A 24,070-nucleotide genomic window follows, 5' to 3' on the forward strand; every position below is an offset into this window, starting at 1 on the left:
CGAAATAAGCAGAACCAAGGAAATGTTGTATACAGTAACAGTAATACTATTTTATGAACTTTGAGCAACCAAGTCATGTTGACTATTATAAATAAACCAAATTAACTACAAAAAACCTATGAAAGAAGATGCCATATACCTCCAGAGAAAGAACTGATAAATAGAATGCATAGTATAGATTTACATATATATATATATATATATATATATATATATATATACACACACACACATAAATGCATATATACACACACATATTGTGTCTAATGGAGCCATGGGAGGAGGTGAGAAAAAATAAGAAAATTACATGATAACTGTGTTACATATTTAAAAGGAAAAGTAAGTTGTACATAATAGATTTGCAGTTTCATATGAAATCTTGTTTTTCTATTCTACTTTGTTATGGAAATGTTTTTTTGATTTCTTAAGTTCAGAATAAAAGGGAAAAGAAAAAAAGTAACAGCTCCTTTCCTCAAGGAGCTAACATTCTACAGAGAGGATAAAATACCATCATCACATTCTTATGGCAATTTCCAAGTGTTATATTATCTTGTTATTATCTTCTTAACAGCTCCATGCGGAAAGTACTATAGTTTTTATTATTCCCATTTTACAGATGAAAAAACTAAGATATGTTAAGTGATTTGTCTACAGTCACATAACTGGCAAATGTCAGGGGCAAGATTCAACCAAATCTCTACTAACTCCAAGTCTTGTATTCTTTCATACAAAGAAAAATAAATACAAGGTAATTTGAGGAGGAAGATGGGAATGAGAGGAGGAAGGAAAGAAGGCTTTATGGAGGAGCTTATTTCCTAAAAAAGGCCTTCAATGAAGGATTCCAAAAGTTAGAGATGAAAAAAGAATGTATTCCAGGCTTGTGCTGATGCATGAAGGTGGCGATAAAACTGTTGAGTTTAGAGAACACAGAAATCTATTTTGGCTAGAATATAGAGTTTTTTAAGAGGAGAAAGATAACCAGATTATAGAAGGTCTTAAATGCCCAAACTGAAGCATTTGTATCTTTTATCCTAAAGGCAACAAGAAACCACCAACAATATTGAAGCAGAGGAGTGACATGGACAGCTTTGTGGAACATAAATGGGAGAAAGGGAGAGATTATAAACTAGACCAGTGAGGAGGCTATAACAATAATCTAGGTGATGTGATGAGAATAGACATGGAGTCTAATACTCATTCTTTTTAAAATAGGTTTAAATGATTTTTTAAAAAATTACCAGAACAGGGAAGGCAGAACCAGAAACTGCCTCAGCCAGAAAACATTTGACCTCCTGCTAAGCAGTGGCACTGCAGTCAAGGGCAACACCAGTTTAGAGAACAAGCTAATATTTAAAGAATGACTTAAGATTAGTAGTATGATCACCTCATAAAACAGAATAAAGAACGAGAAAGGGACCTGCTACCAAATCATCCCAAGAGATCTGAAGAGATGAAACTAGAAGGAAAATAAATAGAAATAAAATGAAAGAGATCAACATTTCCACAGAAATTTATTCTCATTATTTATAAAAGCAGAACCACAACATTTGGGCTATCCACTTCAGCAACCTTACTGCCATGTGATTAAGTAGAAATAGCCTTTAAAATGAAATCTAGAGGAACACAAGGACCTGACCAATATATATTGATCTATATGGGAAGGTGACAAAATTCTAAAGGCATTCCAAGACTGATTTCAAGATCTCTTCAAGTGGAAAAGATTCCAAAAGAATGAAAAAGATCATATATATAGCATTATTACAAGAAAAAAGTAATTATAAAGATTTGAAACTTCCCCCAGTATCTTCTGGAGCATCTTCTGGAAATGTGCTTTCTCATTATTTCTATAAAATATTTATCAAAATGGTCTCTGCATATATGAAAAATATCCTGGATGAAAATGAGAAAACAGGCTTTTCTTCTACGCACTTAAAGGCATAGAAAAGATAAGATGTAAGTGCTTTTCATTAGTTCTGGATCACCAAAAAGCAATTACTTCCCTTAAAGCAAAAACAGCTATAAAGACACTGCTCCAACAAGGAATATCTCTCATGCATATGCTTCGGTGATATGATTACTTAATAGATGAAGCCATAAAGATAACTTTGGTCAATGATCTGCTGAATATCAACACTGATTGATCCATAAAGGAGGTATCTCACCAGAGGTATTTCTGAGACATGATAAGACAAATCAAATGGTGATAGTAGTAGGCTTAGCGATAATCCCAGAGTTGTATTAATATCCATGAAATGGAAAAGGAACCAGAGGAAGAAGCCAGTGCATTGGATTGAAACTCCACGTAGGATAAAATATCAACAAGAACCACACAGAGTAAAGATGGCTTCTAATCTGCACTGGGGAAGGGAATATCCACAATGTTAAGATCATAGATTTGATGGATTGTCAAGGTCAAGAACAGGTACACTTTACAAGAGGAAAACAAAAGTAACTACATATGGAGAGCTAAGATCAAAATATTTAAGCTCTGCGTTAAAAGGATAAGGGTAGGAGGCCCTTCTCAGATCAATATAAGAAATCTTCCACAAAGGAAGTAGACTTTCAGTATGAAAGAGAGCCAGTTTGCTGGACTCTAAGTAATGTCGTCTCCTTATCACCCACCCCTTCCCACATTACCCATTGTAATCAATTAAATTTTTAATACCCATTATACCTAGCACTGTATTAGAGTGTACAAAAGGCATAAGAGACTGACTCTGTCCACAAAGTACTTAAAATATTTTTGAGAAAAAACATATATACAGACATAAATATGACTAATAAACATGCTAATACATACATATATATGTATATGCATTTATACATCAATAGCAGCTTGGTATAGTGAAAAGAGTAATGGACTTGGGAGTCAGAAGAACTAGGTTTAAATCCTGGTACTATCACTTATCAGTCATGTAACGCTGGGTGATCAGATTCTTTATTCTTCAGTTTATTCATCTGTAAAATAAGAATACTATAGTATTTACGTCACAGAATTCTTGTATCAAATAACATAACACATATAATACAGTTCACTGCAAACCTTAAAGTGAGGTATGTATGTGTATATACTATGTATGTATGTATGTAACGTAAGCTATTACTTCTACCACATGGCCAGTTTGACAGAAAGTAAAGAAGACAAAATTTTAGGCAACAGAAAATTATTAACAAGTAAAAATATTAAAAAGGAAGTCTGGTCTATTGTTAGTTCCAGGTTTACAAGCTTAGAATTACCTTCCAAGATTAGCTTCATTCACATATATAAGGCATCACCAAATACTGCAGGTTTCTTCCTGCATTTTTCCCCATCAAACTGATTATCCTACTCTGGATAAATAATAGCCTACTCCAGGTCTAGATCACAATCATACAATTTAGAACTGGAAGAGGGGAGGAGGTGGGCAGAGCCAAGATGGTGCAGTACCAGCTCAGACTTTCTAGAGCTCTCCCGCCAAGCCCAGCCAAATGCATATAAAAAATGGCTGTAAACAAATTCTAGAACTAGCACCCACAGCATGACGGGGTAAAGCAAATCTCCAGCTCAAGACAGCCTGGAAGGTCACTGGGAAATATCTATCATGCCATGCTAGGAGCAAAGTGAGGTTCAGTGTGGGCTGAATGCACAAAGGGGACCTACGCAGGCCTTGGGGAGACGGAATCTCTCACAACTGTAGTGGTTTCCACACTTCATGACCCCGAAACGCTGAGAACAATTTGGAAGGTAGGTAGAAAAAGCCTGTGGGACCAGTGCAAGAGACTGGAGTGGTGCAGCCCCAGGGTGTCAGAGTGGAAAGGGGCAGAGAAACCCGAGGCAGCCACAGAAGCAGCAAAGGTAGAGATAGAGACTGTTTCTGGAGCTCTAGGCCCACAGATTGTGGGGGGATTGAGCGGCTGACAGTACAACTCCCTACCCCATCCCCACTGGAAGCAGAGAACTACCTTGACAAACAGGTCAGAAGTCAAGTAAATGGCTGAGGAAATGAGTAAAAACTGGAAAAAAAAAATTAAACTATAGAATCTTACTTTGCTGACAAGGAAGACCAAAGCATGCAAACAGAAGACAACAAAGTCAAAGCTCCTCCATCCAAAACCTCCAAGAAAAATATGAATTGGTCTCAGGTCATGGAAGAACTCATGAAACTATCAAGGAAAACTGCCCTGATATTCTAGAATCAGAGGGCAAAATAAATATTGAAAGAATCCACAGATCACCTCCTGAAAGAGATCCCAAAAGGAAAACTGCTAGGAATATTGTAGCCAAATTCCAGAGTTCGCAGGTCAAGGAAAAAATATTGCAAGCAGCCAGAAAGAAACAATTTGGGTATTAAGGAAATACAATCAGGATAACACACAAGATCTAGCAGCTTCTACACTAAGGGATCACAGGACTTGAAATATGATATTCCAGAAGTCAAAGGAGCTAGGATTAAAACCATGAATCACCTACCCAGAAAAACTGAGTATAATACTTTAGGAGAAAAAATGGTCATTCAATGAAATAAAGGACTTTCAAGCACTCTTGATGAAAAGACCAGAGCTGAATAGAAAATTTGACTTTCAAACACAAGAATCAAGAGAAGCATGAAAAGGTAAACAGGAAAGAGAAATCATAAGGGACTTACTAAAGTTGAACTATTTATATTCCTATGTGGAAAGATAATATTTATAACTCTGGAGACTTTTCTCAGTATTTGGGTAGTTGGAGGGATTATATACATACAGACAGAGGGCACAGGTTGAGTTGAATAGGAAGGGATGATATCTAAAAAAATAAAATTAAGGGATGAGAGGAATATATTGGGAGGAAAAAGGGAGAAATGGAATGGGGCAAATTAGCTTTCATAAAAGAGGCAAGAAAAAGCTTTTTCAATGGAGGGGAAAAGAGAGGAGTGGGAGGGGAAAAGAGAGGAGTGGGAGGGGAAAAGAGGGGAGTGAGAGAGAAAAAGTGAAACTTACTCTCATCACATTTGGCTTAAGGAGAGAATAACATGCACACTCAATTTGGTATGAAAATCAATCTTACACTACAGGAAAGTAGGGGAGAAGGGGATAAGTGAAATGTGTGGCAGGATGATAGAAGGGAGGGCAAATGGGAGGGAGTAATTAGAAGTAAACACTTTTGGGGAGGGACAAGGTCAAAAGAGAGAACAGAATAAATGAGGGGCAGAATAGGATGGAGGGAAATATAGTTAGACTTTCACAACATGACTTTTATGGAAGTCTTTTGCATAACTACACACATATAACCTATACTGAAATTGCTTGCCTTCTCAGTGGGGATGGGTGGGGAGGGAAGAAGCGAGAGAAGTTGGAATTCAAAGTTTTAAAAACAAATGTTAAAAATTGTTTCTACATGCAACTGGAAAATAAGAAATACAGGTAATGGGTATAGAAATCTATCTTGCCCTACAAGAAAATGGAGGAGATGGGGATAAGGGAAGGGAGGGGTGTGATAGAAAGGAGGGCAGATTGGGGGAAGGGGTAATCAGAATGCATGATGTCTTGGGGTGGGGGGAGGGGAGAGATGGGGAGAAAATTTGGAACTCAAAATCTTGTGAAAATGAATGTTGAAAACTAAAAATAAATAAATGAAAAAAAACTGTACAGGACTTCTAAGGAAGTCATATTTAGTATAATACCCTCATTTCAGATTAGGAATCTGAGGCCCAGAAGGATTGAGTGACTTCTCCTCAGCCTACCTGCTTCATACCTTACTCTAATTAATAACCTCCATCCCATTTATACCCCAAAGTCTTATTACAAAGAGCTGTAATCTTCCATAAGCTTGTTTTGGAGCTCCTATCACTCACCTGTTTAGAAAGTTATAATGGCTGCCAGGTACTTTCACAACCAAATTAAAGTTCTTCATTGAACTTTAGATAGGCCTGGAAGCAAAAAGGAAACAAAAGCATTTTATGTACTTGTTGTTTGTTAATTGGTTTGGTCTTGTCCTGTTAAAGGGCTATGGATCTGGGTTAAATTTTACCTCATGTTTTTAAGTTTATTGAACCATTTCTTCTTGTTGACATTTTTAAAGCTTATAATAAGCAATTTTTTAAAAAATCATTGATTTTTTTAAAGCTTTATTGATCAATTGCCAACTTCCTCTGCTTTCCTTTATAATCTATGTTATCATATGTACTCCACCGCAACCAATTAAACAATAATTTATTTAAATGCCCACTATAAACAAAGCACTGCTCTAGGTGCTAGGGAATACAAAGACATGACAGAAAACAAATATTAACAAGGAAGTCAGACTCCCCATTTTTCATTCCCCAACTGATTTACCAACTCCATCTTCTAAACATTACACCCTCTTTTCAACCATGTTATTTCCCTCCTTCTAAACTCTGCTCAAGCCTCCTTTCCTTTTAAAGAGGCCTCACATATTGGATTCAGAAATCACAGGTAGAAATCTAGCCCCAGCATCCACATTTGCAGCATCTTTCAACAAGTCACACAATCTCTTGGATTTCAATTTCCTCATCTACAAAATGGACATACTTGATATGCCTATCTCACAGGTTGTTGTGAGGTTCAAATAGAACAAAGTATATGAAAAAAGAAACTCTATCCAAAGGCGATGCATGAAGAAGCCTGCAAGGTCCTGCCTGGGCAGGCTAAGATACTCCTAAAATACCTTAAGCTATCCATTAACACTGGCATAACTGTTCAACAGTAACAGATACATTCATTCCATAAATGTTATTTAGCATCAACAATGTACCAAGAACACAAAAAAGGACCATAAGAAAGTCCGTGACCTCAAGAAACACAATCTAATGGCAAAGACAACATACAGACAAATATGTACAAAGTAAGCTACATACAGGATAAACAGGAGATGATTAAGAGAGGGAAAGAACTGGCATTAAGAGGAGTTAGGGAAGGACGCAACAGATTTGCTTAGGTGCTTTTACCCCTCTACCTTTGCATTTGTTTTTCGAGTAACCTTGCCTTAGACAGACAGTGCCATAATTCATTCATTCACCCCATAAACATTTAAGTGCCTACTAAGTGCCAGGCACTGTGCTAAATGCTAGGAAAACCAAGAGAGGCAAAAGAAAGTTTGTCTTCAAGGAGCTTACAATCAAGGGAGAAGTCAGCATGCAAACAAAACACATACAGGATAAATGAGAAATGAAAGAAAGTACCGGAATGAGGAGAGGTTAATAGCCACTTATTATTAATGCCCCTTTACTGAAGGGCCAGTGTACACCTGCCACTGTGTCTTAACGCTCCGCCTCTGCGTTTGTGGTGCCATCTCCCGGACTTAAGGCAGCCAGCGTCACAATGAAGGCTGAGATTCTGACGTAATGCTCAGTGGCAGGCAAACAGAGCAAGCTCCCCCCTTTTTGGGGGGAAGGGGGACAGGAGAAAAGTCAACGGTCTTTCAGGTTCTTCTTGCAGCTGATTCATACCTTTCTCAGAATGAAAATGCCCGAGCAGATTTACTCCTGCTCTGCCCACTTAGGCCCGCACTAGGGACCAGAATCACTTTCAGCTCTTTCTCTGCAGGGGGCGGGGGCGGGGTCCAGCTCTAACAGTCCTGGGGATCCCTCCTCACTGGCCAGGACCTCGAGAGGCAAGTCTAGGCCGCCCCGACCCGAGAGTCGCACTAAATGGCCGAGACGTTCGTCTTATTTTTCAGTTTTTATGCCGACACCCCCAGTGGTTTGTGGGGGGAGGGAGAAGAGGCCTTTCCCTCTCCCAGCGCGGGACCAGACGTCCCGAGGTCCAGGAAGACGGACACACGGAATGGGAGGTGGAGGCGAGAGAGAGAAGCCGGCGCTCTCGGGGCCAGACCTGGGGCAGTGGGGGAGGGGAGCCGCATGGCCTACCCCCCCTCAACCCCCCACCCGAGGTGAACTAGCGCAAGCGCGGGGGGCGGGGATCCAGCCAAGCAGCCCCAAGGGAAGAGAAGCGGGAGCCGAAGGGGGCGGGGTCCCACGCACCGCCCGAACTCAGTCGTGCGCCTGAAGCCGGGGGCGGTTGTCGGAATCGCTCGGACCTCCCTTCTCCCTCCCCCGCGACCATGGCTCTCAAGGAAGGGGCGCGGGACAGAGAACGCAGCAGCCACCGTTAAAGGCCGCTCGCTCCGGGAAAGCCCGGCGTACTCACCTGGAAGCGGCCGCAGGTAAAGCCTACAGCCCCCTCTATCCGCGACTCCCGCAACTAGCCACGTCAGTCCCGGAACCCGGCCAGAGGCACCGCCTTCCTCCTCCTCCCTGAGAAAATATTCACCAATTGGGATGTAGGCAAAACAGATAAGGGGGGAATGGACCAATCAGAACAACCGGCCCTCTGGGCGTTACCAAGGAGACCCGGCACTCCCCCCATCCTGCCTTTCTTTCATTGTGTAACGCCCAACAACAAAGGATCGGACCAATCACTAACGGGTAGCTGGGCTTCCTGAAAACAACAGCCAATAAATCTTGCCTAGTGGAAATGGGCGGGGTCTGGTGGAGGCGGGGAGTGGGGTTGGGGGAGGGGTGTCCCAGGAGAAACAAGACCCGGAAACGGAAGTGAGGGACGAAAACAGACCCAAAAGAAGTAGAGGGGTTGGTCTTTTGGGTGGCTGTGCCGAGCGCGTCGAGGCTACACCCGGAGGCTCCCCAGCGTCTTCTTAAAGCGTCTCAGGCCTGTGATTTGTGGGAGATGGCCAGAGTAGGAGCTCCCGGTTTTGTCTAATGTTTGGTTTCCAAGGAGACAGGGCACTCTCGTGTCCTGCTGAGCAACGCCATTGCCGGAACTGCCCTCGTAGAGAAAGTGAACGCGCTGGGCCCCCGGAATTCCTGACCCGGTCTTTGGCACGCGCCCCTGGAGTCCCTGGTTTTGTCCTCGATCCTTAGGGCGGATCACCCCATCTCTGCCTCTGTGGCTTTCCGATCCGTAGTTAACTACGCGGTGTCATCGCGAAGCGCCGCGTGCAGACGTCGTCCTCTAGGCTAACTCGTTTTATGAATGAGCCAGGTGCCCCGAAGTGGCAGAACCGAGACCAAAGGCTGTAATGCGGACCCATGCGCCTTCCCCTTCGGCAGTCTGTTTTTTATCCCACCCCTTACACCAGACTGGTCACCAGTTAATTATCCCTTTGCTGCTAAATCCCCTAGTGTTTGACGCTGCTGACCACCCCCTTCTGAGTGTTCGGCCATAGAATGAGAGGGTTGGCTTCTCTAATATCTACCTATGGCTCTAAAATTGGCAAAGCCTTAACCTTTATTGATTCTCACCACAATGAATCAATGAACGTGTATCAAGCGCTCACTATGGGCCAGACTCTGCTAAGCGCTGGGGTCCCTGCCCTCAGGGGGTTAAGATGAAATACAAAATGTGTGAGGGGTAATATGTAATCAGTCATGCTAGAAAAATAGTCTGGAGTCTATGGCAAACAACTATGTAGAAGCAAAATATATACAGAATAAATTGGAAGTAATTTCAGAGGAAAGGCACTAGCACTAAGGGAGACAGCCAGGGCTGGAGATCAGGGGGGAAGCATTCCAGTCATGGGGGAGAGCCAGTGAAAAATGCATGAAAATCTAAACATGGAGCTTCTTGTGGGAGGAACCAAAAGCAGGCCGGTGCCCCTGGGTCATAGTACAGCAAGGCATAAGAAAACTGGCAAGGCAGGAAAGGGCCAGGTTATGGAGGACTTTAAAAGCCAAGTAGAAGATATTGTATGTGATCCTGGAGTGAACAGAGAACTGCCAAAGTTTGTTCAATGGGGGAAGTGAGGACAGACTGGCACATTGGAAAATCCCTGTGTTAGCTTTTAGGAAAAGTAGGAAGAGATTAAGGCAAGGACACCAAGCAGAGGGCTACATCTGAGTCATGAAATGATCAGGGCCTCCCCAAGGTGGTGGAGGAGGGGAAAGTGTTGTGAAGGTGGCAATAACAGGACTTGGCAATTGACTGGCTATGGGGTTGGAGAATGAGGAATGGTGGATGATCCATCCATAGGTTTGTTAAAAACTGTAGCCCTGTGAAGGAGAAAAACTGAGGTTCACAGGTTAAGTGATTTGTCTTAATAGTGACTAATATTCTTTGGGAATGAACAAGGAAACCACTACTTGATCCTTTTTAGTTCCTTTGCAGGAACATGATTCCTGAATCCCAACTCTGTGTAGGTGTACCCCCAGGATCTATATTGAGCCCTCTCTACTAATGATCTTATTCTCTCCAATGGTCTCAATTATCGTATTTAGGTGGATGATTCTCAACTCCACATAACTTTCATCTCTTTCCTCAGCTTCAGTCCCATCTCAACTGTCTATTAGACATTTCTTCCCAGATGTCTTGTGGGAATTTCAAATTCAACATGTCCAAAACAAAAGTCATTTTTTTCTCTTAACCCCACTATTCCCCTGTTTCCATAAAACTGCCAAATGGATAAGCCTGACCATCTTATTCCTTCCTGCCACTAGAACAAAATACAAATTCCTGTGTTTGGCATTTATAGCCAGCCATTCATTGTCTGACTCCAGACTCTTTTTTTCCAGGATGATTGATAATGCATTACTGTTCACTTTGTATTCCAACTTAATTAGACTGTTTGATGTTTCCTATGATACATCATCTCCTATCTCCATGCCTTTTCACAAGCTGTCTCCCATGCCCCTACTTCTTGGAATTCCTAGCTTCTTTCATGACTGCTCAGCTGCTAGATCCTGAATGAGGCCTCTCTTGATTTCTTGTTTGTTAGTCCCATTTTATAAACCACCACTGATGTCATTTTGTATATATCTTCTATCTACTGTTGTTAACTTTGTATATGCTGCATCCTCTATCCCCACTACAACGTAAGGCTCTTGAGGGCAAGAATTGTGGTTTTTTTTTCTTTTTCTATCCCCAACACAGCATAGTAGTGGGATGAAATCTGTGATTTTATAGGGAATGCCCAGATGAGAAAACCAAGGCAGGTTGGCATCTTCTCTGCGGCATAAGAGATTCCTAGACCTACTTAATAATTAATTGTTGATTGATTTGACTTGGGCAAGAAAACCGCACAGGACAGGAATTGTGCAGAGTTAGAAGATCTGAATAACAACAGTGGGAAAAGCAGAAAATTCATTAGTTAATGAGTATTGTCAAGGGTAGGTAGCAATCAAATAGATTCCTGGAGACTAGACTAGACAGGGAGTCTTGTGTAACCAAGAAGGCAGAGAAAATTGGAGTAAAGGTGGAAAACAGAATGGGTGTGAAAAGGTGTAAGGAGGATAAGAAGATTGTGGCAGTAGAGGGAAAGCATACATTCATGCATCAATCATCTTCTGGGGCAAGAAATTTAACACTGGAAAAAAACATGTAAAAAAACTTTATTTTTAAAACATTCAAGAACCCCAAGAAGATAAAACAGCATTCATCTTTGAGAAAAAAAAAAACTCAGATATCAAAAATTTGGATTTTTTCTACAGGAGAATAAGAAAAAAATGCAATTTATCTAATTGCTCATTTGATTTTCATGTGTAGTACACATCCTACTTAAGAGTTCAGAATTTTCTGAAGTGTTGTATTAAGCTCTCTTTGGTGATTTAACCACTGATTTTGGTAAAATAGGCACCTTCCCCTAGACCTTCCCTTATTATTTGAACTACTGACCTCAGGACTTGTTATTTCCCTTATTTTTGCAAAAGAAAATAACTTAGATATGTTTTGATGAGCTTGAAACTGAAAACATGGCACTCATGTGATACACCATGGCTATGGGTTCCTGTGGCTGTGGGCTACAAGGTTGGGGGAAAAAGCAACCTTAGCAGTGTCTCACAGGGTAACACACAAGTAACACCAACTACACCAGTGTAAGACAGGTGGAAACACTAGCACAGATGGGCAGACAAATACAGGATCAGAGTCATAGTAAGGGGTTAAATAAGCTATTTCCTTTATTCTACTCTTCTTAAGGGGAGTTTGCTGATAATGGGACCACCAACTCCTAATCACCCTTCTCACAGGGGAGGGTGAGAAGGAGGAACAGCTACCCCTATTATGAGTCAGTAGAGACAGGGACAGCATTCCAGCTTGTGCACTTCCCTAAATCCCCCAAGCCTCAACAGGGGCCGGTTGACACAGGTATGTGCATTCCTCTGTGCATTACCCAAATCACAAATCCCCATGGATCAGTGCCCACTTGATTTATAGGATAACAGACAAAAAAATGCAATTTGCCAACAACAGCCTTACAAGTTTACATTATCTCACCATTATATCTCAATGTGCAGTCGCAATGGGTATTTACAATCTTAAGCACAGATGTTTATATAATTTATCATTATATAACACTGCACAAACTTGGTGGAGATGTTCACAAGTCATAAGCCTAGGAACCAGAGATTGTTATGTCGATGGATCCTGGAAAACTAAACTCTAAGAGAGAATAATAAATCTACCTTACACACACTAAAATCCAACTTACATACAGCGGGGTCATCTCCTGATCACATGAGAATACTTGAACATTCCTCATTTTTTATATGTTCATTTTATAATAACTATAATGGGAAGAAACTATAGATAATAACTTGGTTACAGTTTCTTTCACTTGACTATTTTCTTTCCCTTGTGAGGTTTCCTATCATTCATTTTTACATTTGTATGTGGTACAATGGAAAGAAAACCAAATGTGGAGGCAGAGTATCCAGGTTCAGTACTACTGATACTACCTGTATGACCTTGAGCAAGTCATTTAGCATCTCTGGGCCTCAGTATCCTCACCTATAAAATGAGAGGGTTGGCTCTTAAGGTTTCATTCAGCTCAGAATCTATGCCCTTAAGGAATCATGGCTTATAGGAAAACTCACTGTGTCTTACTACACACTGGGTCTATACCAGATAGTGCCTTGGTTATAGTTTAATCCAATGGTATCAAACTAAAATAAAAACAGGGCCACTGATGCAAACCTAAGGATCTCTAAAGGCTACATAATGACTTAGTTTTAAATGTAGTGTTATACATTTTATTGCATTTTTTGTTTTGTTAAGTATTTCCCAATTACATTTTAATCTGGTTCCAGTCTGTTGTTGGGGCACGCCACCTGCTGGATTAATGGACCACAAGGATAACCTTTCCCCAGGTGTGGATAACCAAGAGAGCATGGATTAACAAATGATAAGGTCAGTTACGTTTATTTGATAAAAATATAACTTTATTAAAATGACCAGCATAGTTACTTGCTAGTACATGTGTGCCTTTTAAAATAAAATATAGAGCATCATTTAAAAAGATAAGTCTTGTACCATATGGCACCCTTTTCATTCTAAAGTTATCTTTTAAAATCATTGCTCAGTTAACTCTTGGTTTTCTTTATTTTGTGTTAAGAAGAATCGTTCATTTTCTCTTACCCATAAAGCTTTGACTAGCAAAAAGCGTTAAAACTTATATATGATTTTTAGCAGGCCTAGTAAGCTTACTCAACTGTGGCTCTTGAGAAAGAAGGTAAAAATTTGACTTCTTAAGCAGTTTTCAGTGAGCTCAGTAGAGTGTTTCCATAGTAGTAATTTGTTTTCTGCGCCTTGAAATTTGCTCTACAAAACACTTCCTTTTCACCAGCAAAAGCAAGAATTTGTGCCCCCATTTTCACAAAGTTCCAAGCAGGAGACTTTGTCCTCTCTAGGTCTACATATAAAAACCTCACGATTGCCTCTTTTCCAGATCAAGACTCTGGAAGTTAGCTTCTGTGTCATTTTAACTAACTCCACCCTATTGACCTTTGAAACTGGTTTAGTGTAAACATTACTTTAGAGTAAAATCAAATAAATTATGCACAAACTGCCCTTGAATTTCCCCCCTAAAAATGTTAAAACATGAACAGAAAACAATAGTATAGTTTTAAAAACAAATATACAGTGGGCTTTTTTCATCCCTTTTCTCCCTTATTTCTTTTCTTTCAATTTTTTATCTTTTCTGTCACTCCCATTCTGGTTCTTTTCTCTTCTTTTCTCCTCCATTCTTCTCTCCCCTGCAACTATTTCATATGGTATCAATTAATTTCTCTGCTTAACCCTGATTCTCCTAGTGCCTCCACCTCTGCTTTTACTCTACAAACTAAATCTGCTGCCCTAGACAAAGAAGCTGGAGAAGGAGTGTAGAAGGAGGTGGAAAAAGGAAGGGAGAGGGGAGAAATTCAGGAGAAAACAAAAAAAAAAATTCTGAATTTTTTCATTTGGAGTTTCACATTTTCAGTCTATAGTCTATATTATTCATAATAGCTCCTCAGAGAAAATGGACTCCCTTCTGATCTCCCTAAACTAATAGCCCTAGTCCAGCAACCTGACTAATAGTAGCAAGAAACTCAGGCCAGCAACTAGGAATATAAATATATCAGGGTGTAGAACTGGATTCTAGAAGGCCGGTTTCTCTCCTTTAATTGTTTCAAGTCTTTGGGGAACTTGTGTGTACTGTCCATACCTGGAAGACTTTCAGAAAGTACTAGGAACTCTTGGGACCTGAATTAGAGGATTTGCAATAGCCTTCTAACTGGTCACCCAGATCTCCAGGCTTTCCCCAGAAGCAAAGAATCTCACACTTAGAAGGGACCTCAGAAACGATCTAGCTCAATGTGTACCTGAATCAAAATCCCTCTGCAGCATCCCTGCCAAGAGATAATCTTGCCTTTGCTCGAAGACCTCCAGTGAGGAGGGATATTCCACTTTGAGACAGCTTCAAATTGTTTGGAAGCTTTTTCTTAAACTAAACTAATTTCTGCCTTTCTTCACCTTCCCCCTCTCCAACCCATTCAACACACTGCTGCTATATTAATCTTACTAAAGTATAATTTTTCTCAAAAACCTTCAGTGGCTACCCATTACCTACTAAATAAACTCCAAATTCCATCTGACCAATAAAGCCCTCTCCAGTTTTGTCTCAATTTATTCTTTCTAGGCTTTACCTCCTACTTTTTCCTTCCACAAACCCCATGCCTCGTCCAGACTAGACTATGTGTTTCCCAAACATACTTTTTGGTTTCACAACTCCATAGCATTGTCTCTTTTGGCTGGAATCCCTTACCCTTCTGCTATGCCTAACCAATTCTTTAAAGCCCAGCTCAAGTGCCATCTTCAAAAGCCATCCTTGTTACTTTCAGTCAGAAGGAATCTCTCCTCTTAAGAAGTAATAGAAGGCTTTATATCCCTTATTGTAGTTTCACATTATATGTTATAATTATTTATATGCCTATAATAACCCTCTCACTAGACTATAAACTCTGTGAAGGCAAGCAAACACAATGTCTTATTCATCTTTGCATCTCCCAAGGTACCTTACATAATATTTGTTGAGTGACTCAATCTATGAATGAGTCCAAAAGTCAACTAAAGGAAAAAGAACCTTAACGTGCAGAAAGGAATTACTTATGCTGTTAGCTTCTTGTGGGCAGAGACCATTCATCTTAGTTTTCTGCTTCAGGGCTCTGACCCCAGTGCCTTGCAGAAAGTACACCTTCACTATATACTTTTTTGGATAAATAGATGAATAAATAGTGTAGTTATTTACCAAGAATGATCCCTACTGCAATAATTGATGACCCTCTCCCCCCACCCCCGTTCAGAGTCAACCCGAGGAAACTCTAGAAGGCAGTCTATATCCACCCTCACAGCCAGTGCCTTCCTCCTCCTACCCCCCTCTCCTCTGTAGCACTCCTGAATCTGACTTTTCCAGCTACTTCACCTTTTCTCCTTCCTGTTATCATGCTCAAATGGCCAGATCCTCACTGCAGTCATAACCCAGAAATCCCCATGAAATAAAAGCACCAAATAAAGTAACAGTAACTCTGTATTTGTTTTGGGACTGGATGAGAGGAGAAATGTATAAACATGGTTCCAAAACAGTTTGATCTAGTATAAAAAAAAAATCATCTTCACTATCAATCTTTGGTTCTAAGGATCTGGAGAAAGACAGAATCTGCTTCCTGATCATCTGTAACAACTGCATAGTCCCTGGGCTGAATAGAGCTTTACTTCAGTTCCCAATAACTTGGTAGGGGTATAGATTGGCAACCAAAACTAATAGAATAGAGAAGCTAAGTCTGACCAGAAGTAATGAGTCCCCTCCTCTAGCCTCAATAGGGAAAATATGTATACTCCAATTGAAGGATCTAGGGTCCCTAGCTCAGAAAGGAGGGTAGGGTCCCTATCACATACCTAGCTCCTTCCTAGAGAGATACATTTTAGGGATTTAATAGAATTGAGATCACTTTTTAAATTCCTTTTACCCCTAAATGGGGACATCCCTAGGATCAGGGATTGCTGGGAATACTGATCATGTTATTGGATAGTGCATTGTGACACTTATTCCAGGACTCTAGCTGGTGGGCATAACCACGGATGTGATGTAGCCCTAAAGCTGAGTACGGGCATAGTCATCATCACATAAGATAAAGGTACCCTGCTGTATCTCCAGTAACTGAAAGGTTTTGCAGATAGGGTCAGCTGATACCACACACTGGCCCAACCTAATTGGGCTCCTCAGTAAGCTCAGTTTACCATGATTCTTATCACGAATAAGCACTAATGCAGCATCTCCCATTGTCCCCTGACCTGGGCCTCCATGTCTTGAGCCACTTTCAGCTGGTCTATGTAGCCTGGCCATTAATATCACCAGCAGATCCTGGAACTTCAGGGTTTGATTGCCCTTGCTAGTCCAGAGGCCATCAGGGGGCTGAGCCAGTTGAAGTCCTCCCTCCATTGCAAAATGAGTCTCCTCCCAAGACCAGCCTAGTGTCTTCAATGCCAGCTATCATTGATTAGTAGCAGCAACTGACTCATGAGGGTGCCAGACATTCTGGCAGAAGGGGTGCAGGGCCCAGGGCTAGCTACTTTCCTGTCTTGTCTTCCTATTGATGTGCTCCAGGTAAGAGGCTAGGTGGCCTTTGCCCTCACATGGACAGTTACAGTCAGGATGGAAGGTAGCTGTGACCTGTGTGATTCGGCTCAACCTAAGTGAATATTTGCTGATATGCTGCAGTGGTGCCAAAAGGAATGAATGCAGGTTCATCTGCCTCAGTGCTGTGTTGTTAATTTGTGAGGTGTAGAGAAAAATGCTGAGGATAGGGAATTAAAAGAGAAAACATGGACAAGGTTATTCTTTCTTATCAGTGCACCAACATATTACCTAAGAGAGAGATTTGCAATCACCACAGAATTCTAGATTTAGAACTGAAAGGGACCCCAGAAGCTATCTGACCTGATATTATAGATGAGGAAATTAGATCACACAAGTAGTAAATAGCAGAGGTAGAGTTTGAACCCAGGCCCTCCATATCTTTAAACAGAACCTTTTCCATTATACTGTTACTGTTATTGCATTCACATATACCTCATGATCAGTACATGACTTTTCTAGTTATAAAATAACATGGTCTTGATATCTTCTACATGACTTCTCATATGTAATTGACTATTAATTGACTATGCCATTTAAACACATCATGTTTGTTGTTGACATACCTGCAATTTGGATTCTTCAGAGATTGAATTTCCTATGATATGTGGCCAGAAGCATCACTAGAAGAATAATTGTGATACAGTATGGCTTGTATAACACATCACTGATACTGATTGACCAAAAATCCCAGGCTAGAATCTATACTCAAGAAACCCTACTATCAAAGTCACATATATCCCCAAAAATGTGGGGCAAAAACTTGGAAGTATATGACAGACCACAGGGTCAAGGAGTCTTGTTTCTCTGTTCCTCTATATTCTCCACAATTACCAAGTGGAGTTGGATACAAAAGGAACACTCAGTAAAGAATAATACATCTAATGCGATCTAACTTTCCTCATATATCTTCTCCTGACCCTTCACCCATTGCTGTCCCACTTTGCTTGCCTGGCAAACTAGACTTATGCCTTGGTCTCCTGGCCTCAGCAGTGGTAGGCACCTGATATCATTCACAATGTGAAGGTGATCCTGCCGAACCTTCTTTGAAAGCATCCCTGCTGATAGAGCCATAGGAATAATCCATAATCATAAGCACCTCTGAGAAGAGACTATGAGTATTAGGAGGTTTACCCAAAAGTTCAACTTAATTTTCAAACTAGAGTAGAGGCATCTGAAATCGTTTTTGTTTACTTAATATTGAGTTGTCCTTGTCTTGGAAGATAGCAATATGGTATGTGATTGCACATGTGCCTAGTTGTGTACTCATATGTAGGTCTGAAATTCAGAAGAGAAAGTTTTTTTCAGAATCATAATTTAATTTTTAATCAAAAGGAAAACATAACTATATGGAAAACTTTTATAATGTTAATTTGACAACAAGCATTCAGGTGACCTTTAAAGAGAAAAGAAAAGCCCTAACTGCAAAAAGTTTGCTACCAGAACAAGAAAAACAATGTGAATGTCATTCAGTAAATAACATTTTAAATTATCTGAAAGATTTTTTACATGCAACTGGAGACATTGATTTTGGTGAGTAGTGTTTGATTGTTAACAGCAATTTTTAACCCTTTGATTCTTATTTACCAACTATTATAAAATTCTTGCCCTTGTTCATTTCTTTCCATCACTGTTTATATTATACCCGTGATGGTATAGAGGAGGGAAAGAGATCAGAGAACTATACTTGTTCTACTGGGTCCCAGTGATTGTCTTGAGTAGCAGATTTGGGGGGAAATCCTAACTATTAGAGCTGTAAGAAAGGGAAAGGGACTGATGCCTTGGGAGGTAGTGAAAGTGCCTTATCTCTGGTAGTATTTGAGCAGTGGTTGTATGACCACTTCTCTGGGATTCTGTAGAAGGAATTCCTGTTCAGGTACAGTTGGACTAGTCCAACTTGGACTCAATATAATTATTTCTACCAGAGGGATGAGGTCAAATATCAGGGAACATCAGCTTCTCTCATCATGACCAGGGCATAAGTTAGAATTCACACCTGGGCCTCAGAATGCCCCCTGTGACCTATTGAACTATTTGTGGTTTATTCAGATGGATGATGATGGGGTAAATACGGCTTCCATTTGTTTTGTTTTGTTTAGTTTTTTTAACCTGTAGTTCTTTTTAAAGCCTTCTTCATGGTAATTTAAATGAGAAGATCTTTCCCATTCATTAATCAACCTATGTGACCTGCCTAAGTCACATGGAAGTCTGAGTCACATGAGTCTGTGGTGGGAGGAGTTTGCTGAATGCATAGAACAGGAAGGGGTAGAGCAGGAAGGGTGAAGCAGAGCTGAGAGGAAATTTGGTCAGAGCAGTCAAACTGAGGGAGAGAAAGGAGGCAGATAGCTGGGCTTGTGAGTGTTTGTTTGTGGGAAGGCCCAAGCATGGGGAAGGCTTGGGACTGGTGTTGTCCTCTGTGTTGTTATCATGTACAAGAAAACGGGCAACCCAAAATCGGGTAAGAAAGAAGGAAGCCCCACTGAGGGCCCTCACTCAAAAACAAAGTCAAGTGCAAGTCATGTCATTATTTCTCTGATGGCATAGTCTTCTTGGGCAACGAAGGACAAACACACGCAACGTGTACCGATTTTTGTTGCTATCATGAATTTGGCTTCCTGGTGTCTGAATCAATGTTTTAGTTCTGTCTTCTATGTGGAAAGTCCCTTGTATTTTGCAATTCAGAATTGCACTGCAATATTCATGTCCATAGGCCATGTGAATATCACATTGGTGCCACACCTCCATAGTTCCTGTGCCTGCATACCTCAATTCATATGATCTCCACCTTCTCTACCCAATATTCCTGCTCAATTCCATACCGAAGTAGCTTCTTTTCCTTCTCCAGGGTGCTGAGAGTACTTTTGGAGGATGCCTGCTGAAGACAGTAAGTCTGGAAAGCAGGCAACATGTTGACATACTCCAGAAAGATCTCACTAATGCACACAGTTATCAGGTCATCATCACCCTGTAAACATTAGGCAGACACCCCAATGACTCACCAACCAAGATTTTATCAGGGAAGAAGGAAACAGTACAGCTGCCTAATTCTTCCTTCCCCAGGAAAGGGTCCCAGGTCCACTTCTAACTTTGAAAATTGTGTTTCCAACGTAAAATTATATACATACATACATACATATACACATACACACATACACAATATACCAATCTATCAAAATTTCATGATAAAGTCACAAATTTAGAGCAAGAATGGACCTTACTGGCCATTTGAGTCCAACTTCCTAATTTTATAGATGAGGAAACTGAGCCCTCAAAAAGGTCAATGACTTGCCCTGGTTCACACAGCTAATATTTGAACCCCAGTTTTCTTAGCTCCATGTTCAGTGTCCTGTCCACTATTTCATCTTCGTTCTGTTCTTTTTGTACTTTCCCTACTGGAGATGGAAAGTAGCTTATTACTCTTCTTTATCATAATGTATTTTTGGAGACTACTTCTAGGGTTTCTTTTCCAAGTTAAATAATCTTCTTCCCTGATCATCAGACTTCCTAACCCTTTCATCATTCCTGTATGTTCTCTTCTGAATTCTTTCCAAGTTCTTCATATCTTTCTGCAGCTCATAATTAGGAAAAAAAAAACCCTAGTTTGGATATGAATTTTAGATCACAATGAATCTTTCATTATTTTTAATATTGGTTCCTTCTAAGCACTGGCAAGCTTAGTCCAAATGTCTGTGATTACAAGTGCACAATAAAAGGAAAAGCAATAAAAAGAGAACTGAGAGTCCAGGTAATGGAATGTACTGAACAAAAAGAGACTGGGAAGAGACTAAGGAGTTGGAGCTAGTCCTAGGCACAATAATTCTTCCACTAGGTGTGGACAATACCTCATCCCTAAGGTCCTTGAAAACATTAAAATCTGATTACATTTACATTGATGCTGGAAGAAAAGGGCAGCCCTTCTAAGACCCCATACCTGTGACAGCACTTGGGCAGTCTCTTCCTGAAGGGTCTCCAGAAAACTTCTATTGACATCAAAGAGCTCCTGGACATTGCTGAACACAACTAGCAGCTGTCCAGGGTTCAGCAGTCTGACAGACTACATACATAGGCAGCTGAAACTGTTTTTTGATAATGCACAGATCCTCCCCATAGCTGGCCTCTGTATGAATGAACGCCAACACAGTCTGTTTTTGTTCCCAACATAGCTTAGTACAGTGTCCACAATGACTCCTGTACCCTAGGCTCAAGGCTTCTTTCCCCTCCGCATAGTCTATACAATGTGCCTCTGAGGAGTTTGACATTATAGATCCCTGGTTGTGCCAATTTCTAGGCAGGGCTGGCTCAAGGCCAATATCCACATGTTCTACCTCAGTTGCCATAGCCCTGAGGTCTGGCCCTGGCTCCTGGTCTCCACTGGGCTCCTCACTCAAGCCTGTCACCATTGTCTATGCTAAGGCAGCCCATGTTATTCCAATGCTGTTTGGCAGATGGGAAAGAGTTGTTCTCATTGAAGTTCTAGACATGAGGAACAGCTAGAAGTTCTCTTCCAAGAAAGGCTAAAGAAAAGATGATCCATATAAGAAAACTTCCAAGAATACCTCTCCCCCCACCCCATCCAAATGCAAATACACATTAAAACCCAATGTCTTTGCCAATCAGGGAGGGAAAATATTTAGGCAGTGGGGAAGTGAAGCATTGGGTTGGTCTAAGTTGCAATAGCATAAGGTTTACAAATTCATTGAATCTAAATTTCATGAGTGAAATGGAACTCAGTCAGTAATTATCTAAATCAACTCTCTTATTTTACAGCAAGAAAATAAGGCCCAGAAGTTGTGTTTTATCCAAGGTCATAACTAATTAATGGCACATCAAGGACTCAAACAGAATCTTCTTGCCATTATATCACACCGACCACCCCTGGGTGCCCTCCCCCAACAACTTTTATCTTACCAACATCTTAAATCGAAACCTAAACTCATCTTCTCAAAACTTCCTTCTATGCTATTCATATCCAGAGAAAGAGCTACATACAGAGTCTGAGTGCAGATTGAAACACACTATCTTCTCTTTCTTTTGTTATTTTTTGTTTTTTCTTTCTCATGGTTTTTCCCTTTTGTTCTGATTATTCTTTTACAACATGACTAGCGTGGAAGTATGTTTAATGTGATTGTATATGTATATCCTGTATCAGATTGCATGCTGCCTTGGGGAGGGAGGGGGAGGGAGGGGGAGGGAGGCAATTTAGAACTCAAAATCTTATAATTTTGAAAACAAAAAATTAATTAATTTTTAAAAAGAGTTCAAGAAAAAAAAGAACTTCCTTTCTTTCATAATTTCTCCGGGCTTAAAATTTCAGATTAAGGGTCACAACTGTAGGGGTATGATAATGTGGAACAGGTTTAGAGGAATTCAGATTAATTTAGCAATTAAAAATCTGTAAAACTTTGCTAATTTGTATTAATTAGAACAAATGCTAACCTGAATTCATAGAAAGTCAGAACTAGAGCATATTATTTTAAGATTTCATTACTTTTCAGTATCTACAGTAACTGTAACTACATAGCAACAGTACTGTTTCTAAATTAGCACCTCAGCTATTAATATAGAAACAGTTGCTTCTAACGTGATAGAAGTCATTTTGTTTTCTTTAGAAGTTTAAATATATCTTTGTAGTATATTCTATATTTGTCATAGATGATAGAGCTCAGTTTTTGTCTAAATAATCAGAATTTCCTTTAGTTGGGTCCACATTTATGATTTCCTGCGGTTCTGTATAGTTTCACTGGTATGAAAATATACCTGAAATAAAAACACAAAGTTGGACTGTTAATAGCTCCCTCATACCCTTGTTTTGCCCCACCACAATATTTTGAAAACAACAAAAGGAGAAAAATGTTTAGTTTGGAGGAAATACTTGGTCTTGAGATAGGTGAACGATCAAATGGGCTTTTCAACAGCAATAAGCCAAAGTAGTATTGTTTCTCTGCTTAACTGTGCTCAGAAGTTAGCAACTGTTTTCCAGATTTGAGGAGGAAAAAAAGTTCATCATTTTATCTCTTTTGCTATAATAGGAGTTGTTGGAATTTCAAGGGATACTTTTTCCTTTCATTGCAAAATCAATGCTAATTTCAGAGAGACCCTTGAGATTCTATACATTAACAGTTGAAGGGACAGAGAACCAGGGGATCCAATATCATGATAAGAGTATAGGATTGAGAGGAGGGGCATACAATCTAAGAAATGTGGATAGTGCCAAAAAATGTGCAATTATTCCAGAAGCCTTGAGCCCATTCATACTGGATAGGATCCGCTGAGAAATGTCTTTAGAAAGTGAAAGTATAGGATTGTAGAATTTTGAGGCAAAAGACACCCCGTTGGGAGGAAAAGTCTCCATGCTTTGAGTGTCACAGCCACTTATGTGCTGCCTACTTGCTGCAGGGACAAAGGGAGGCTATAACTAGGACACTTCCCAGGAGAGGAATGAGAAGAATGTAAAAGACACAAGAGGAGTGGCAACTAGGGCAAGAACAAAATAAGTTGATGAAGGATTGGGAGGGATTGACTGTTACCAGAAATGTCATTCTTGATGCAAAGCATCTGTCTCTCTTACTCGAAGGTCAATGTAGTGCATGTGTGTGTGTGTGTGTGTGTGTGTGTGTGTGTGTGTGTGTGTGTGTGTGTGTGTGTGTGTGTGTGTGTGTGAGAGAGAGAGAGAGAGAGAGAATTTTTCAGTTAGGTGGAATCTTTGCAGTTATATTAACAGAAAGACTAGTAGCTCCCTCTGCTGTCATCCATCCATGAAGACTGGGAGATCAAAACATCTGTCAGGGTCATAGATCATAGATCTAGATTTAGAAGGTACCCTAAAGGCTATCTAGTCCAACCCCTTCATTTTACAGATGAGGAAACTGAGGCCCAGAGAGGTTAATTGACTTGCCCAATGCCATCTGAGGAATCTGGTACTCTCTGTGGAATCAGATCCCTTTCTTTGAGGTATGAAGTAATACTATTGCCCTTTCTTTCCCTTCCATCAGTAGAGCTACAGAGGCATACAGAAAGAACCAGAGACCCAGTAGTCAGTTAACAAGAATAAAAATGGGCTTCTCATTATGCTCCTTGATTATCCTGAGGCTACAAGGCATTTCCCACACAGCAGAGTGATGAACCTGACCTATCAGCATAACCATTCCTCCTTTCCAGGCTCCCACTGTGGACTCTGGAAGCCAGTGGATA

General features: G+C 40.5%; 2 protein-coding genes across 27 annotated transcripts in view; one reads left to right on the plus strand and one right to left on the minus strand.

Moving 5' to 3' along the window:
* GOLGB1 (golgin B1) overlaps positions 1–8,252 on the minus strand; it is a 76,102-nt gene extending 67,850 nt beyond the window's left edge. For 5 of the 14 annotated variants that reach the window (XM_072613843.1, XM_072613845.1, XM_072613837.1 and 2 more), the window contains exons 1-2: positions 8,128–8,234; positions 5,814–5,888 (exon numbers count right to left, since the gene is read on the minus strand). The gene's annotated coding sequence lies outside the window, so the exon portion shown is untranslated. Of the gene's footprint in view, positions 1–5,813; positions 5,889–7,160; positions 7,385–7,427; positions 7,538–7,961; positions 8,051–8,127 lie in introns of those variants that run through there. The other 9 variants (XM_072613841.1, XM_072613835.1, XM_072613840.1 and 6 more) reach the window with 6 other exon arrangements.
* LOC140506556 (tafazzin) overlaps positions 8,022–24,070 on the plus strand; it is a 60,267-nt gene continuing 44,218 nt past the window's right edge. For 6 of the 13 annotated variants that reach the window (XR_011967972.1, XR_011967971.1, XR_011967974.1 and 3 more), the window contains exons 1-2: positions 8,538–8,673; positions 13,017–13,116. The gene's annotated coding sequence lies outside the window, so the exon portion shown is untranslated. Of the gene's footprint in view, positions 8,144–8,479; positions 8,674–11,907; positions 12,076–13,016; positions 13,117–21,646; positions 22,036–24,070 lie in introns of those variants that run through there. The other 7 variants (XR_011967969.1, XM_072613859.1, XR_011967973.1 and 4 more) reach the window with 6 other exon arrangements.

Source organism: Notamacropus eugenii, chromosome 5, assembly GCF_028372415.1.
Source record: "Notamacropus eugenii isolate mMacEug1 chromosome 5, mMacEug1.pri_v2, whole genome shotgun sequence".
NCBI lineage: Eukaryota > Metazoa > Chordata > Mammalia > Diprotodontia > Macropodidae > Notamacropus > Notamacropus eugenii.